This window comes from Petaurus breviceps, unplaced genomic scaffold, assembly GCF_028583685.1.
Source record: "Petaurus breviceps papuanus isolate PSGF00001 unplaced genomic scaffold, PetGlider_PUasm1.0 183, whole genome shotgun sequence".
Lineage (NCBI taxonomy): Eukaryota > Metazoa > Chordata > Mammalia > Diprotodontia > Petauridae > Petaurus > Petaurus breviceps.
Genome location: NW_027185791.1, coordinates 21,337,637 through 21,353,769, shown reverse-complemented (window position 1 = coordinate 21,353,769; position 16,133 = coordinate 21,337,637).

The window sequence follows — 16,133 nt, the reverse complement described above, 5'->3', positions numbered from 1 at the left end:
AGATGAAGTCACCTCTGTGTGGAGAGACAAGAAAAAACATGCATTTTCTCAAAGAATAAGACTGGTTTTGTTGCAACTTGCCTACTGTTAAATGAGCCCAATGAATGCCCCCTTGCCCCAAATATTTTCCAGAGCGCAGGCAAAAGAATATCTGGCCAAGTTTGAGTGAATGCAGCATGTAATTATAGTCAAATAAATCACTGCTGGACAAAGAGGAAAATGCAGTTCAGAAGAAATGGGATTCTTAGTGTGGTCCTGTCTCTCTGACACCCTGTCCCTGACTACAAATTTCAAACAAATTGGGCTTTAACTGTTTTTACACTTGCTGAAGTTTAAAAGGCATCAGGCAATTTTTTCTAATTAAAAAAAATTCATTGACATCTGGGTTCCATCTCAGTGAGGACATACAATAATCGAGTAACCCCTCCATATTAAAGAATTACTCTCCTGGTATCTCCAGTAGGCATGATGAACACCAGCATTATGTGGGGTTTAGCAAAACAATACTTTTACAAGATAACCTAGGGAAAGGCAACATGGGACAACAGAAAGAGCTCTGACATCAGAGGTGTAATTTGCACCCAGGGCCTCTGATCCCAATTGCTTTGGATAAATCATCTATTCTACTTGGGCCTCAGTTTACTCATCTATAAAATGAGGTGGTCGGGCAAGATTCCTAAGGTCTCCTCTGGATCTACTATACATTTTTCTAAGATCTTTCACCTTAGTTTCTTTTTTCTTGTTGGAGGGGGGAAGGCAGGGCAATGGGGGTTAAATGACTTGCCCAAGGTCACATGACTAGTAAGTGTTAAGTGTCTGAGGTCAGATTTGAACTCAGGTCCTCCTGACTCCAGGGCCAGTGCTCTATTCACTGCACCACCTAGCTGCCCTCACCTTAGTTTTAAACACATGTATTTGTTAAGGGGTAATGTAATGATTTCTTCAGATTTATATCATTCAAGTATTATTTGAAATCAAAGAAACATATTGTACCTTTAAAAATAAAATGAAGATGGGGCAGCCAGGTAGCACAGCAAGTAAGAGCACCGGCTCCAGTGTTGAGAAGACCTGGAGATCGAATCCCAGGCTCAGACACTGAGCACCCACCCAGAAACACCTGGCCGTGTAACCTTGAGCAAGTTACTTAACCCCAATTGCTTAGGGGCGGCCAGGTGGCTCAGCGAGTAAGAGCACCGGCTCCCGTGTTGGGACGACCTGGAGATCAAATCCCAGGCTCAGACACTCAGCACCACACCCAGAAACACCTGGCCGTGTAACCTTGAGCAAGTTACTTAACCCCGATTGCTTAAAAAAAAAATAAAATTTCGATATAGGAAGAAGGATCTGGCAAGTGGGAAACAAAACTGAAAACCCAGAGAGTCAAATAGATCACCAAATTCTAGGGCTTCTCAGTGTTATCCATCGTCTCTTGTCTTCCTAGAACCAAGACAACCTAGAATACAGGTGTGATGGGGTATGCTGGGGTATGGGCAATGGGAGTCTACTCTTCAGCGCACGCTTGGGTTCACCCTCCCTTGTGGGCAACAGAGAACACACACACATGATATTCTGTGTCTGCTGCCAGTCCGACACACAGAATATTGGGAAGCCAGCTTCTCACGAAGGGATTGGTGCTGGGTGACCACTAGGAGTTTGCTAAATGGAGCCAGAATGACTGATGATGAGGCCAGAACTGAGTTCACATGCAAAAAAGATAGATACATATGGGAGCATGATGGAACTTATTTGTGCTGGCTCATACCAGCTCATGAGAGCTGATTGTTACATTTTCAGTATGAGCATTTGTACTTAGAAAAATAGGCAAATGCTACAAACTGGGGCTTGATTTATTGTTTTGTTGATTGTCTATACTTGAGAAAGCGACAGAGAAAATGTTAATGATGTAGATTCAATTTAAATGTGTCATGCCCATATCCCATTTCTTCCCCTTCCCCCCCAAGAGCCAGTTGTTAAACATTTGCCAACACACCCTGGTATACATCCGACTCTTCCCGTTTTCTGTCTAGGTAATCTACAACGCATGTGATATGCAAAGTAAGAATTACTTAAATCCCCTGGAGAGGTGTAGGGAGAGAGATGTCGGGAGGGAGGAAGACTACAGACCATGGTGGTCTTATCTCCCATTCCAGTCATCACTGATCTATGAATGTGTGTATCCTTTTCTGATTTTAGATGACTCGGTATCTGGGGATGGAACAGACCAGGTAACAGCCCTGTGAGTTTTGGAAGGTCAAAAGGGTAAATAGAGGTCCCTGGAGTCAGTAGTAGGGTGTGCCAGTAGTTACAGAAGCCAAGTCCAAAGAGAAGTCATCCTTGAAGAGTAACTTGTTTGACCCTTGGCCTAGGAGTGAATCCACCTGGCTGTTGAGACACTGTCCTGTAAGCAAGGGAGTGTCATTCATTGGCTATGCCACACCCATTAGGGAATCTGATGGAGACTCTTCAAGGGAAGAATTGGGCTACCAGGACCAGAAAGGGCTCCTCAGCCATATGTGTTCCCTATATTTGTGCTATAGTATGTTTGTGCTTCAGTCTGAAGCCTACTCACCCCAGAGACAAATTGTGTACAGAGGGGGAGCAGAGAATGATGAGCCAAGAAGGGAGGCCAAGAACTAAGTTCTAGAAGCTGTGTCAACTATCTCCACTAACATGACCTATCCTAAGGACCCAGGGCTATACTTCAGCTTTATCTCCACTGGTGACAATACTTGCTATTATAAGCTCTGTCAGTGGGAAGAATCATTTTGGAATAAAGGGAGTATGATTCAATTATGTGAATAGAACCAACCCCCCTTAGTGTACATGTGATTCCTTGGAAACCTCCGCATCATCATTGAGTTAAGAGTCCTACTTCAACAGCAGTGTAGTCACTTTCTGATCTTTTTTCATTTTATGGGTGAGGGAATGCCATTAACTTTGACTTAGAGTACTTTCATAGTATATGTTCCTCTATTGATGTTGTTGTCAGTTAGAGGGGTTTTCTTGGCAAAGATACTAGAGTGCTTTGTCATTTCATTCTCCAGCTCATTTTACAGATGAGGAAACTGAGGTAAACAGGGTTAAGTGACTTGCCCAGGGTCATCCAGCTAGTAAGTATCTGAGGCTAGATTTGAACTCAGGTCCTCCTGACTCCAGCGTCAGCACTCTAGTCACTGCACCTCATAGCTGCCCTATTTTCCTCTATAATAGCCTCTTCCTTTTTCCCTCTCTTTGCCCCACCCACTTTACAAAGAAGAAGGTAATGATTGAGAAGGAAAGTGATCTACAGCAGTAATCTACAATTCAAATGACCTACTCCCATTCTTCTGCCCCTCTTCTCTACACTCATTTCAGCCTCTAATCACTGACTCTTATACTTTCTTTCCCTTTAACTTCCTATTCCCTTTAAAATCTATTCTCTCTCCTCTTTAAATCCCTTGCTCCCCTTTTATTGTCCCTAATCTCTTTCCTCATTGAGTTTGATATATTTCTACACCAGTCTATTTTGTGTCTATATACATGCTTGAGTTCAGTCCTCCTTTGTTAAACTCAGATAAGAATGAAGTTCATTAGGTATCTCACCCCATTTTAAAGATTGGTATAATTTAATTTTTAAAAGTTTAATATTCTTAAGAAGCAGTGTGTTAGAGTGAAGAGCCAGGATGGCAGAGTGGAAAGAATGGGTTTTAGTACCAGAAGAACTAGGTTTTAATCCTGGATCAGACCCGTACTAGCTCTGACCTTGGGCTAGTCACTTTACTTCCTTTGACCTCAGTGCCCTTATCTCTAAAATGGAGGACGGGAGGAGGGACTTGAGGATCTCTGAGGTCCCTTCCAGCTCTTAATCTATAATCTAATGATCATATGCAGGTCAATTAATTGTAGGCAAGGTTGTTGGTAATGGTGGTCTGGTACACATTCATGTCCTATCAGCTTAAGACGGTGGCACCATATAGAGGACATCTGTGATATTTCTGGGACGATTGTAATGACATAAAAGGGAAGTGCCTTGGAAAGACTGGAGAATGTATGGACATTCTCTAACTGCTCCCACCTGGCTTACCTTGTGGTTGGGAGGAGCCTTTTCTGTCCATTGTCTACGTAACCAGAATTGTTGGTGTCTTTAAAAAGGACTGAGTCAGCTTTGGCCACATCTTTGCCATCTTTTACCTCATTGTCTTCATCTGTACTTTGATGGTGATGGCATCTAGTGAGAAAATGGGGCTTTCCCATTATGAAACTATATGAACCATAATGAATGGGCCTTCCTTGACATGTTTGTTTTCTTTTATAGGTACAGGGAATGGAGTTTCTGATTTGGATCAAGAACGTGAATTACAGGAATATGAAGATGGGATCCAGGCTAGGTGTTACAGCTAGTCCAGCACTGATTCCCCAAGGAACAAGGAAAAATCTTTGGGTGTGACCTGTAGGACCTCAGTCCGGCAGAAGCATTGATCTGGCAGGAATGCCAACTTTCCATGTAAACTTCATGAGAACAATACTCTATAGGAATTCATTCAAGTGTTGAGGTTGTCCCATGCCCCCTAGCCAAGACCAAAGTGGTGTAGGAACATTGTGGCCCTAATGTGTTGGGAAGAAATCATTTGTATATTTCTACTTGTTATGTCTTTGAAACACCTATTCCTTTGTAAGATTACATTATATAAGTCATTAAGTGGAACTTAGAGTGCTAGTCACTAGCCCCCTCCCTCATATGGGAGAAACAGACAGTGTAGGCTTCAGTTGGTAGCAAGAGAGAGCCCCCCAATCCCTCAGGGTACCCTAGAATATTCAGGGGAAATGTAGAAGTCTGGCCCTAAGAAAGTGGGACTAAAGTATGCCACTCTATGAGAAGATTAGGCTACCTACATGGTATTATTCCAGGGAAGACATCTCTGTCCCCAAATACTCCTCCTCTTTCTATGACTCAGCTGGTACCAAACTTTCCTTTAACAGAGGAGAAGGATTTTGATTTATAATTAGAGAAAACATTATATTATATCATATTGCATTGCATTGCGTTGTGTTGTATTGTATTATCACATCGCATCATATATTATTTTTATGATATGATATGATATGATATTAATTAGAGAAAACATAGGATAGACAACATGATGAGTGAAGTCCCCACCAAGGTGTAAATGATTGTCCTAATAGCCTGTCCTGATAGTAGGGTTTATTATTTAGAAGAGCATTAGACATCTGGATAAAAGAAAGCTGAGTATAAAGTGGGACACTAGCTGCCAGGAGGAAAACATTGGCTGTTTCACAGTTTTGCCAGCTCAGGCTTCACTCCCCGAAACCTCCCTTTAGCCTGCAGGTAATCTCTCCTTTAAATTTCTCACAGCCCTTTGCCCAGATGCTTCCTTTGTACTTCTCCCTCTCTCTTTTATCACAGCTTTTGGTATATAGAGGTCTTCCCTCTATTAGGCTGTAAAATAATAAAACTAAGAATATCATTTCTATAGTACCATGTGTCAGACACCATCCTAAGTGCTTTACAATTATTATCCCATCTGATCCCCACAACAACTCTGGGAGATAGGGGCTATTATTATCTCCATTTTACAGATGAGGAAACTGAGACAAACAGAGGTTAAGTAACTTGCCCAGGGTCACATAGCTAGGAAGTGTTTGAAATCAGATTTGAATTCAGGTCTTCTGACTCTGTGCCTGGCACTTGGCTTCCCCAGAGAGCAGGGTGTCTGTTTAGCACAGGACTTCCCAATAATAGACCTTCGATCAAAGTTTGCTGTTATCCAGGGCTAGCTGTGATTATAGGAATTAAGCTTAGTCACAGATTCTACTTTACCCAAGTTAGCACATATTTTTTTCTTGATTCAAATACATTTCACATCAGGCTTCCCAAGCTTTGGCTTTTAGCCTATACTGGTGGGGTTATCAGTTCCTCCCAGGTAGAGGTCAAACTCCTAATAGTTAAGTGAAAAATGCATTCCTTGAAATCATGTAAACCTTGAGCTAGTTGCTTGTTTTCCTGAGTTTAATGAGAATGTTCTGAACTTTTTCATCCTTTCATAACTCTAACTTAGGTAGAATTCTACAGAAAGTTACTTTTTTTTTATATCTAGTATCAATTTTCTAGCTTAGGGGTCCTTAAACTGCCATCAATGAACTTCAGGGTTGTTTTTTTTTTAAAGTAATTTGATAATTATTTTATAATGTAATTGGTTTTCTTTCTAATCCTTTGGGTTTTTTTTTAATTATTCTGAGAAAGGGATCTATAGGCTTCACCAGAATGCCAAAGGCGTCCATGTCACAAAAATGTTAAGAGCTCCTAGCATCTTCTGGTTTCTACCTACCACAGCACACCTCACGGCCAAGAGCTCATTCAGGATCCCTGGGCTCTGTTATGTTTCAGGTTTTGATGTCCTGGAAGTCGATCAGATGTCAGAGGGAAAAGTTTATTACCAGAAATAGACTAGCTTGAGGTGGGGTCCGGGTGCCGTGCTCTGCCCAGGCAGCAATCACAGGTAGTCAGACTGTATCTCAGCCTCTCCAGAATTATATATGCTCATATGACATCATTCCAACTTCAGCCATATTTCAGATAAGCAAGCCCTTTCCCCCTCCCCTTGACCCCTGTCTTCCTTGATCTCTGTTTAAAGGAAACAATCCAAGATAATTGAGTGTTTTATCTTGGAAGTGGGTCTCTGGGGATTTGAATCTATCCTAATGAAGTTCATTTATTTTCTTATCTGTAGGACCAGAGTTGCATTCCCTTTTCAAACACTGAGGTGGGGATATGGGTTAACAACTAATGCTATTTTAATCAGAACTAACCTTAAAGAGCCAGCAGCTTCTGGAATACTAATGCTTTCTGACTCCTATTATATGACCATGTAACTTCTATCTCATAAATAAAAAAAACAAAACAAAAACAAAAAAGCAGCATCCTAAAACTCAGGTATACATGGGAAACATTTAAATATGAAAACAAACAGGTATACGAGGGAGTCATGTCTTATATAGTATCTATAAAATAACTTTTGTCCACCATCATAACAGGGAAGGAACAGGAGCCTATTCATCTCAGAATCCACTGAATTTAAGTGTAGAATTCAATTAGTTCTATAATACAAAAAAAGTTGGGGTACTTAACCAATTACCCAATATTCATTGAGTATGTGCTTTTTTTTTCCTTTTAAATCAGGTTAGGTGTTACATAAATACAAGGAAGTATTAATAAAAATCCCTGCCCTCCAATCTATTAGGAAAGGTTCAACATGTACAAATGAAAAGATAATTCATTCCTTTTTTGTACTCACTTTTTAATTTTTTAGTTTTCAACATTCATTTCCACAAGACTCTGAGTTCCAAATAATTTATTTCTTTTCAACAAGAATTTATTAAGCAGCTATGGGCCAGGCTAGTACCTGGCATGCAAAGATAGACATAGAACCAGTCCCTGACCTCAAGGAGTTTACATTCTAATGAGGGGGTAGGGACAGTAAGTACACAGATAAGTAAATACAAAAGGTGCACCAACTATTTATGAAACTGGGGGGGAGGGGAGGACAGGGAGGCAGGGAAGAATCAACAATTGGAAGCATCAGGAAAGGCCTCATATAGATGATGGGGCCTGAGTGAAGCATTGAAGAAAGGAAGGGATATCAAGAGGGACAGTGAAAACATGTGAGGTGTGGGAGACAGCCAAGCCAAAGACTTGGGGGAAGAGATGGCATTTCATGTAGAGAGCTCAGTAAATAGCTGTTTGGCCGGAATGTAGAGTATGCAAAGGGAAGTAATAGGAAATAAGTCTGGAAAGATAAATCAGAGTAAGGGTTCAAAGGGCCTGAAATGCCAGATAGAAAAATTCCTATTTTATCCCAGGGACAGTAGGGAGCAACAAAAAGTTTTGGAGCTGGGGAATGAAGTGGTCACTTGAGGAATGTAAGAGCAGCTCAAATCTTTTCAAGGTTTGCTGGCCATATCTGCACAGAACAACCCAGACTCTGTCTAGGCCACTAGACAACGGTCTTGCATCCTGGGCTTAGCTTTGTGTCTGGGGCTCTTTTTGTACCACTCATCTATAGGGTAGGATGCAGGAGGTTGGAACTGGATAGCTTGAGGAACTCCCCAAACCGGTTTGGTCCTTATCAGGCAAATGAAGTTGTTCGATAGCTATTGAACAAATGTCCTTACATGGCTTTCGGTCTAGCCTTCAGAGATTAAAATCAAGAGTGATACCAAATGCCCACCAAGAGCTAGAATGAGGTTGCCCATGGAGACTCTAAGCTCAGGGGTCCAGGCTTTTGCAGGCTAAGAATAGATCTGAGCCTGAAAGAATTAGCTACTTACCTAGGAGTGCCTACTCTTTGTTCTGAAAAGCCTGGCACCTGGGCTGAGAATCTCCTGCCACAGAATGAGATGTCTGAGAGTTCTTTGTAGCCTGGGCACTGAGAAAACAAGAGAGGTCACTCTGAAAGGGGGAAAGAGGGGAAAAGCAACAAAAAACCTCAGGGTTGGTTTGTTGGTTTTTTTTTTCATAGGAGGCATTTTGCTAGCTGAGGCAATAGCAACTGCTTTTTTAAAAAAGCTAATTTTTTTTTAAAGCCTTCTAGCTTTTTAATTAAAAGAGCATTGCAAAGATAGCTGCTATAGCCAAAGACTTTAGCCAAAGTCAGAGAGAAACTCCACAAGCACATCTGCCGAGGGGGGCCATGGCTGGCAGCAGCGTCTGCCAGAGGCTGTGCATTGAACAAAGCTGCGGCCATAGAGCCGTGTCCGGCAGTACTCCCTTTGCTCACCACGTGCCCGTGTGGCACGGCAGTGACGTGTCCAGCAGAGACCAGAAGGGAGCGGGACCTGTAGGAAACCAAAAGGGAGCAGCTCTTTGCCAGGTTTCATGGTGCCTACATCGTGATCCATAGCAAATGACCAAGGAATGGAAAGAACATTGGCTTTGAAGTCAGAAGACCTGGTTTCAGATCCTGGTGACTTTGTGCCCATGACTCTTGTGATCTCTCCGGCTTCGGCTTCTCTTCTGCTAAAGGTGGAGGTTGGATGAGACGCCCCCTGAGGTGCCTGTCAGCTTAAGCCTGATGATGCTTACGGCTATGGCACAGACTATGATCATACAAATCTGGAGGGGCCCAGATCCCATTAGAAGCACACAGAAGGCATTGTGGAGGTGTGACACATAACAGTAGTCCACAGACCACACAACAGTGGCATGATGCACCTGGAGGACAGTGGAGTGGAGTGGGCTTAGGTGGAGTCAGGAGATCCGAGTTTTAGTGTAGAGGAAAACACACTGGGAATCAAGAAAACGGGGTTCCATCCTGGCTTTGGGCACTTCGTCACTTGTCTTGCTGGGCCTCGGGATCCTCACTTCCAAGTCCCTTCTGGCTATGCCATAACCCCACTGTCTGTGACTTCCTGGCATCGATTTCTCAGTCTGGCTCCTGCATTCGACTTTCGGTGTCTCTTTATGGCAGTCATGGGATCTTTGGAACATCCCTCTCTGACGCCCCAAATTCAGCCATGTGTGGAACCTTGTCTTACTGTTCTCTAGATCTTCCACATTTACCACAATGGTTTTCCTTCCCAGATTTATTTTCTTACCTCCAGACCATCCTAAACAGCACGGTATGATCAGTCTTCACGACATCCAGGTCTGTCTGTCCACATTACTTCTGAACAAAGGGCACTTTCCTTCATCTGGCATTTAAGAGCCTTCACAATTTCGCTTCCCCCTTTCCAGCCTCATGTCCCACTGCTTTATGTTCCAGTCAGACTTGACTGTTTGCTGTCTCACAAGCACATCTCATACTTTCTGTACAAGGGCTATTTACTGCACGATCTCCATGGAACGCCTTCTCTTCTTCCAAGTCTTTGCCCTGGCTATCTCCCATGCTTCATACGTTTTCTCTGTCCCTCGACATTCCCTGCTGTCTTCAGGGCTCAGCGCAGGCCTTTTCTATTCCTTCCATCCTGTTTCTATTCAACTTCATGGATATGCTGCTCATCCCTCAAGGCTCAGCCCAAGCGTCACCTCCTCCCTCAAGTCTTCCTACTTCCCATGCAGGAAATGTCCATTTTCTCTCATCTTGTTTTCCCACTCCTAAAATTCCTCTTATGTGCTTATCATATTCATATTTTTGTTTTGCCTGTATAAAAGGGCATGCATTTGGTCTCGCTTCACATAGTTTTATTCACCCACAATAAAAGGAAGATTAGAGATCAGAGTTAATGAAGTGATTGCTTTACAAAGGCTGAGCACCTTTCTCTAAGTGATGCAAAAGTGGCAATGTGATTGGCTGGGCTAGAAATAGGCTATGCTCCAGAGGTTTTCAACATCTAAGTCCTGGAGAAAATCTGGCAGTTGGGGTGAGTTCAAGCCAGGAGGAATTGCTCTAGGAGGAGGGGTTTTCTCTCTCCTCTCCCCTCTGCCCCCTATCAGATATGCTGTTTTCAAATGGAGCAAATGGCCAGCGGGACACACCATATGTGGGAGGGAGAAGAGGCACACAGTTCAGACAGATATGATACAGAGAGGGAGTCACAAGAGGCCAGAAGCAGCTTCAGAGTTCAGGTTATCTGGCAGCAGAAAATAGAGCCAGCTGTGGACAGTCAAGGGTCAAGTCACAAAAAGGGATAGACTGAGCAACCAGACCAACAGAGAGGTGATAACCAGGGGATGTCAATAACCAGGGGACGTCTTGTAAGGACTCCAAAGGAAGGAAAAAACAAGCGCTCTGCAGTGTCACATTTGTTCCCACATGTGTTCCTCACTACCCTTACACTCTAAGTCTGAGCTCAGTGCTCCTAACGGATGCTGTGTGTATTGGTGGGAAAGTGCAGCTCAGGTTAATGGAGGGGGCAGTGGGAAATTTTGCAACTACTATGTCATCTTAGAAAATGTTTCTGCTAATGGCTAATTGTATTATTGGGTTATTGTTAATAGGAAGCATACCAGTAGGGGCTTATGAGCTTTAGGGCATCTCCTTTGAACCTGGGAATAGCAGCCACCCTCTGAGATACCATAATGGGAATGGGAATTTGAAGATCTTCCCTGCCCCTTAATAGACCTAGGGGGGAGTTTGAAGAGCTCCCCTGCTTTGAAAGTAAACGCTGCCCCCTAATAGGCTGAATGTGGTCACATGGAGCCTGTGATGGAGGGAATTTGCTGAAGGGAAGCAGAGCCCAGAGGAAGCTGGTGGTCAGGGGGGAGAGAGGACCTCAGGCAAGGAGGCAGATCGGCTCATGAGCAGGTAGTGATCTTGTATTGGTTTGTGGGAAGGCTGAAGGATGCTGTGGCTCCCAGTGTTATCATGGCTTCTGAGTATCCTTGGAACTATGATGGAATCTGCTTCCTGGGTTTGGGATCTGGTTTTCTGGTGTCTAAATAAATGCTTCAGTTCCTTCCTCTACCTGGAGAATCTGGCATATTTTGCAATCAAACATCATGTGATACTTATATCATGTGACACAGTCTTTATCGTGATTGTGGGAGCTGTAAGTATTGTACTGGTGCTACAGATACCCAGACCACTAGGGCAAGTGTCATCTTGGGAAAGTGGCCCATAAAGTATACTCTGCGTGTGACATGTATGTACATACAATCACACACACAGATGCACACACATGTATGTAACACGCAGGTACATATAGACGTGTGCGCACACACATTTGTTTGTGCATTTATGTAGGCTTTAGTTTTCTCATTCATAAAATGAAGAAGTGGAACTAAAACCTCTCTGAGATCCCTTTCGGCTTTAAATTCACGATCCTGTGATTCTCTACACATCTAGTCAGTGCTACCAAATTGTAAGGTCTTTGCCTTATTTATCTGTGTTTTCCCCTGAGTCATTAGCACAATGCACAGAAGGTACATGAAGCATTTGGGGGAAAACAGGAAGGAAGGCAGGAAGGAAAGAATGAAGGAAGGGAAGGAGGAAGGGAAAAAAGGAAGGAAAGAGCTTCTCATAATTGTATGGATGTGGTCTTCATAAAGGGCAGCTAGGTTACCCAGAGGATAGAGGTCTGGGTCTGGAGTCAGGATGACCTAAATCTGACTAGCTGTGTGACCCTGGGCAAGTCACTTCACCCTGTTTACCTCACTTTCTTCCTCTGCAAAATGAGCTGAAGAAGGAAATGGTACACCACTCAGGTATCTTTGCCAAGAACCCCCCAAATGAGGTTATGAAAAGTCAGACGTGACTGAGAAGACTGAACACCAAACAAGAGTCCCGTAATGAAAGAGGCCCTGGCATAAGGATGCTAGAGTTCACTATGGACTCTTGGAATTCCCTCTCAGACACAAATGCCTTTGAAAGCTGAAAAGAAAGGAAATAGAAAAGGAAGCAAGTTTTATTAGGTTTATTTTAAGCCTAAGCTAATTTATGTGGATGGTATAAGTACAATCATGCGAATCACAGCCCCACCTCTATTCCTGCTTGTGGACCAGGCCTATCAGAGAATGAAGGAGAACAGGAAAGAATGAGCCGCTCGTTGTCCCCATGGAAGGGAGCATTCCTTCCTGACCCCAGGAAAGATTGACTTAGGGCAGGGGGCAATGGGATTTCATTTTATCATAGCACACGGTCTTAACTCATCTCTATGTAAGACTGAAGGAACAGGGCTATCCAGGTACTTGATTGAAACTTGCTAACAGGCAGGCCCAACATATACAGCACACAGTTCTGTATAATGTAAAATGGATGACAGGGTCCTTTAAGTCTGTTTTTTATGAGCTGTTAAGGAAGGAAAGCAGGCAAATAAGTTTTTTTCCCCCTTTTAAAACTGTCCAGAATTTTCCTCTTTCTTATCTAAAGAAATGAGTTCCAAATAGTTTTGCCATTTCATATTTGAGGGAAAGTTGATGATTTGAAGAGTAAATCACTAATGTGCGTTAAGATGCTTTCTGGTGCACAAGCAAATGATAGACCAGCCAATAATTTACTGGTTGAAAATTGTTTTCACAAAAGTATGTAATAATTATGCCTTTTGTAATCTCGAGTGAGTACAATCCAGTGTATTTCAGTCTCCAAGAGGGCATCATGGTATAGTAGGTAGTGTTAGAATCAGGAAGACCTGGGACTGATATCTATCTGACATTTACTAGCTACATTATATGACTGTGACCAAGTCACGTAAGCACCCAAAGACTCAGTTTCCTTATTTGTAAAATGGTTAACAATGATATCTATAATCCATAACTCATGAAGTTGTAAAGCTCAGACTACGTATGTATGTAAAGTGATTTGCAAACTTTGAAATATCATGTAAATAGGAATGGAAGTGGGACTGGACCTGTTATTTAGTTAGTATAGGAAACTCCCAGATGAGGACACTCTTTCTACTAGTACAGGTTGGGACCTGTTATGAAAACTTTAATCTTAGAGACTATTCTGTAGACATGGAAGCAGGGGTTTCAATGGCTGGGGGAACTGCCAGTGAAGGAACTCTTTATAAAGGCAGTTCTGCATCTCCTCTGCAATCTGTAGTTGTAGACCATTGCCCGAGGCAGAGAGAGGCTGCCTAGACTCTCTAGGTATTGTTTATCTGGCCTAGGCTTTGGGTCCTAAGAGGCAGGTTAGGTCGCATGGCATTAAGGATTGAAAGTTTATAATTGACCCTTAATCACGGAGACCAGGAATAAATGAATGAATGGGGGACAAAAGGACTATGTGCCAAAGTCCGATACCAAACGCTGGTGATACAAATGGAAAAGTATAACAGTACAAATGGAAGGCTCCAGGTGTGAGTCAGAGAATACCTCTACTTTAATGTCATTTCCACTGGGAAAAGCATATCCGCTTCTGATGTGGAACCAGTTAGTCAGTCAACAAGCATTCATTAAGTACCTCTGTGTGATCTCTATGCTGAGCACTGGGGACACAAAGGAAGGCAAAAGGTGCTCCCGTTTTGGGGGTGAGACACCATGAAAACCTCCGCGTACAAGGAAGACGTGTTGGAGACGACACTGGAAGGAAGGCGCTAGCGTAGGTGGGCGGGGACAAGTTTCTCATAGAAGACGGGCTTTCTCTGGGACTTGAGAGAATCAGAGGAAAGCAGGAGGACGAGATGAGGGAGGAGAGGATTCCAGGCAAGGAAATGAATGAAATGAGGAAAGGCTGAGTGTACTCAGCCCGGCATCGTGGGGAATCCTAAAGAAGTGACAACTTCGAAAGGAGAGTAGCTCATGACATTTAACCGGCTTTTTATTCCCATGAAGGTGGTTATTTTTATTGACCTGGCGGGGGTGGGGGGACTGGGGAGCTGTGTTGGCATATTCTTATATAGAATTTATCCATATTTAGTAAAAGGTTATTTTTTGTTTCATTTGTCTCCTTGATTTGATATTTATGGATCCAAAGCTCACATTTTGGGCCAGTCTGCACTAATTTTAGATATTTGTCCAGCATCATGCCTTCAGTCTGTGTCACAGGGAGGACGTGGACCCAGGTCTTTCTGATTCTAAGACCTGTTGTCCCCGCACTGCACAATCCATTGTTGTGGTCTTGTTCTCCTTTTCGAGGAAGGTTACATAGAAGCAGTCCTGGGATATGTTGCTATCCTGTTATTATTCTTTCATGCTGAATGTAACCTTTGTCCCAGAGTTCATTGCTGTCAGACTCTCCTTTATTGGTGGAAAGGAATGCTCTACCCCCTATAAGGGGGTGGGCAGAGTTGGTCAGAGGTCAATTATATTCAACAACTATATTGACATGTAATTGTTACCACCTTTCCTATCACTCAGTGATGTTTGCTTGTTCCAAGTGTTTATATACGATTTTTAAAAACCTATTTACATGTGCTAGAGCTAGAATATCTATCAATACTCTTTCTCCTTTTTGACAAGGAAGTGTTAAATATCTCCATAGCTCTCTAAGGTAATGGTCCCTCTGTTTGGTTAATGCCCTTTTGGGAGAGGAAGCTTTGAAAATAAGTCATGGTCCATCTCTGTAGCTCTGAAAGCATACATTGAGGCTGGCATTGTGTTGGTATTAATTGTTTTAAATATGTTCTTCCCATCCAACTTTGATTTCAGGCTGCAAATAAGCCTCTTAATATATTCAGTTATACCTTTCTCTTTGATATCTTTAGGCTCTATGCACCTTGTCTGACACAGACCAAGACTTTGGTTTATATCACCTTCATCCATTAGTTCACTGTGACCTCTCAATTCAAGCTTAATATCTCAAGGCTCTATCTTTCCTTGGTTTACGTCAAGACTATTATGCTTCATGGGTTCAAATGATATTCTGAGGTCACTATAGAGAGATTCTGTCAGGAACTGTTTAATGAATTTTTCTGTGGTTGTCATATAATCGTCATACTTTTACATAAAGTGACTAGTAGTATGTTTTCATTCAGCTCCTTCTTTGATTTAGAAGCCATACCTAAGTTCTATCTCAGAAAGATGATACTGTATTTAAAACTAAGTAGAGTAAAATTAGGTTAAACTCTTTCCTTGAAAAATGCCACATTTTATGACAATGGTTTTTGACATTACTTTTCTAGTGTCATGTTTTAAATAGAAAGTAATTTTCCACGTGGACATCAAATATTCTAGCTTCTTATACTTGGGCTCATTTTATATACTTGTAGTACATGAAAAATTTGTGAGTGTGGAATTGAGTTAAAGGATTTGTGAGAGCCAACAAAGGCAGGATAAGTGTTATGGAACTTTCAGGAAGCTCAATAATTGGGGAACTAATAATAAACTGATATTGATATTCTTGGGACATTGAACCCCTCAAGAAATATATTATTTTCTTGTATTTACATATTACTTTTAATGATGTCAACTGTGAAAACTTTATACAAAATACCTAAGCTTACAATTGGCCTATATTTGGAGGAATCATTGGTGTTCACAGTTTGTTACTAGCTCTGTGATTCCTTTTATTAAGAAATGTTAACTCAGATTTGCATCTAAGAGAATATTGATAAAGTGCTTTGTTAGTAATTTATATATCCCTACAAAGCATTTGAAACATTAATTCTGAATCTGAACCAGCCTAGCTGCTTTTCAGTTTTGTGGAGAAGCTAAGGTCTTAGTTACCTGCTATGACCAATGAATAAGAATTTATTGAGTACCTATATACATTGAGTATATATTGAGTACCTATATACATTGAGTATATATTGAGTACCTA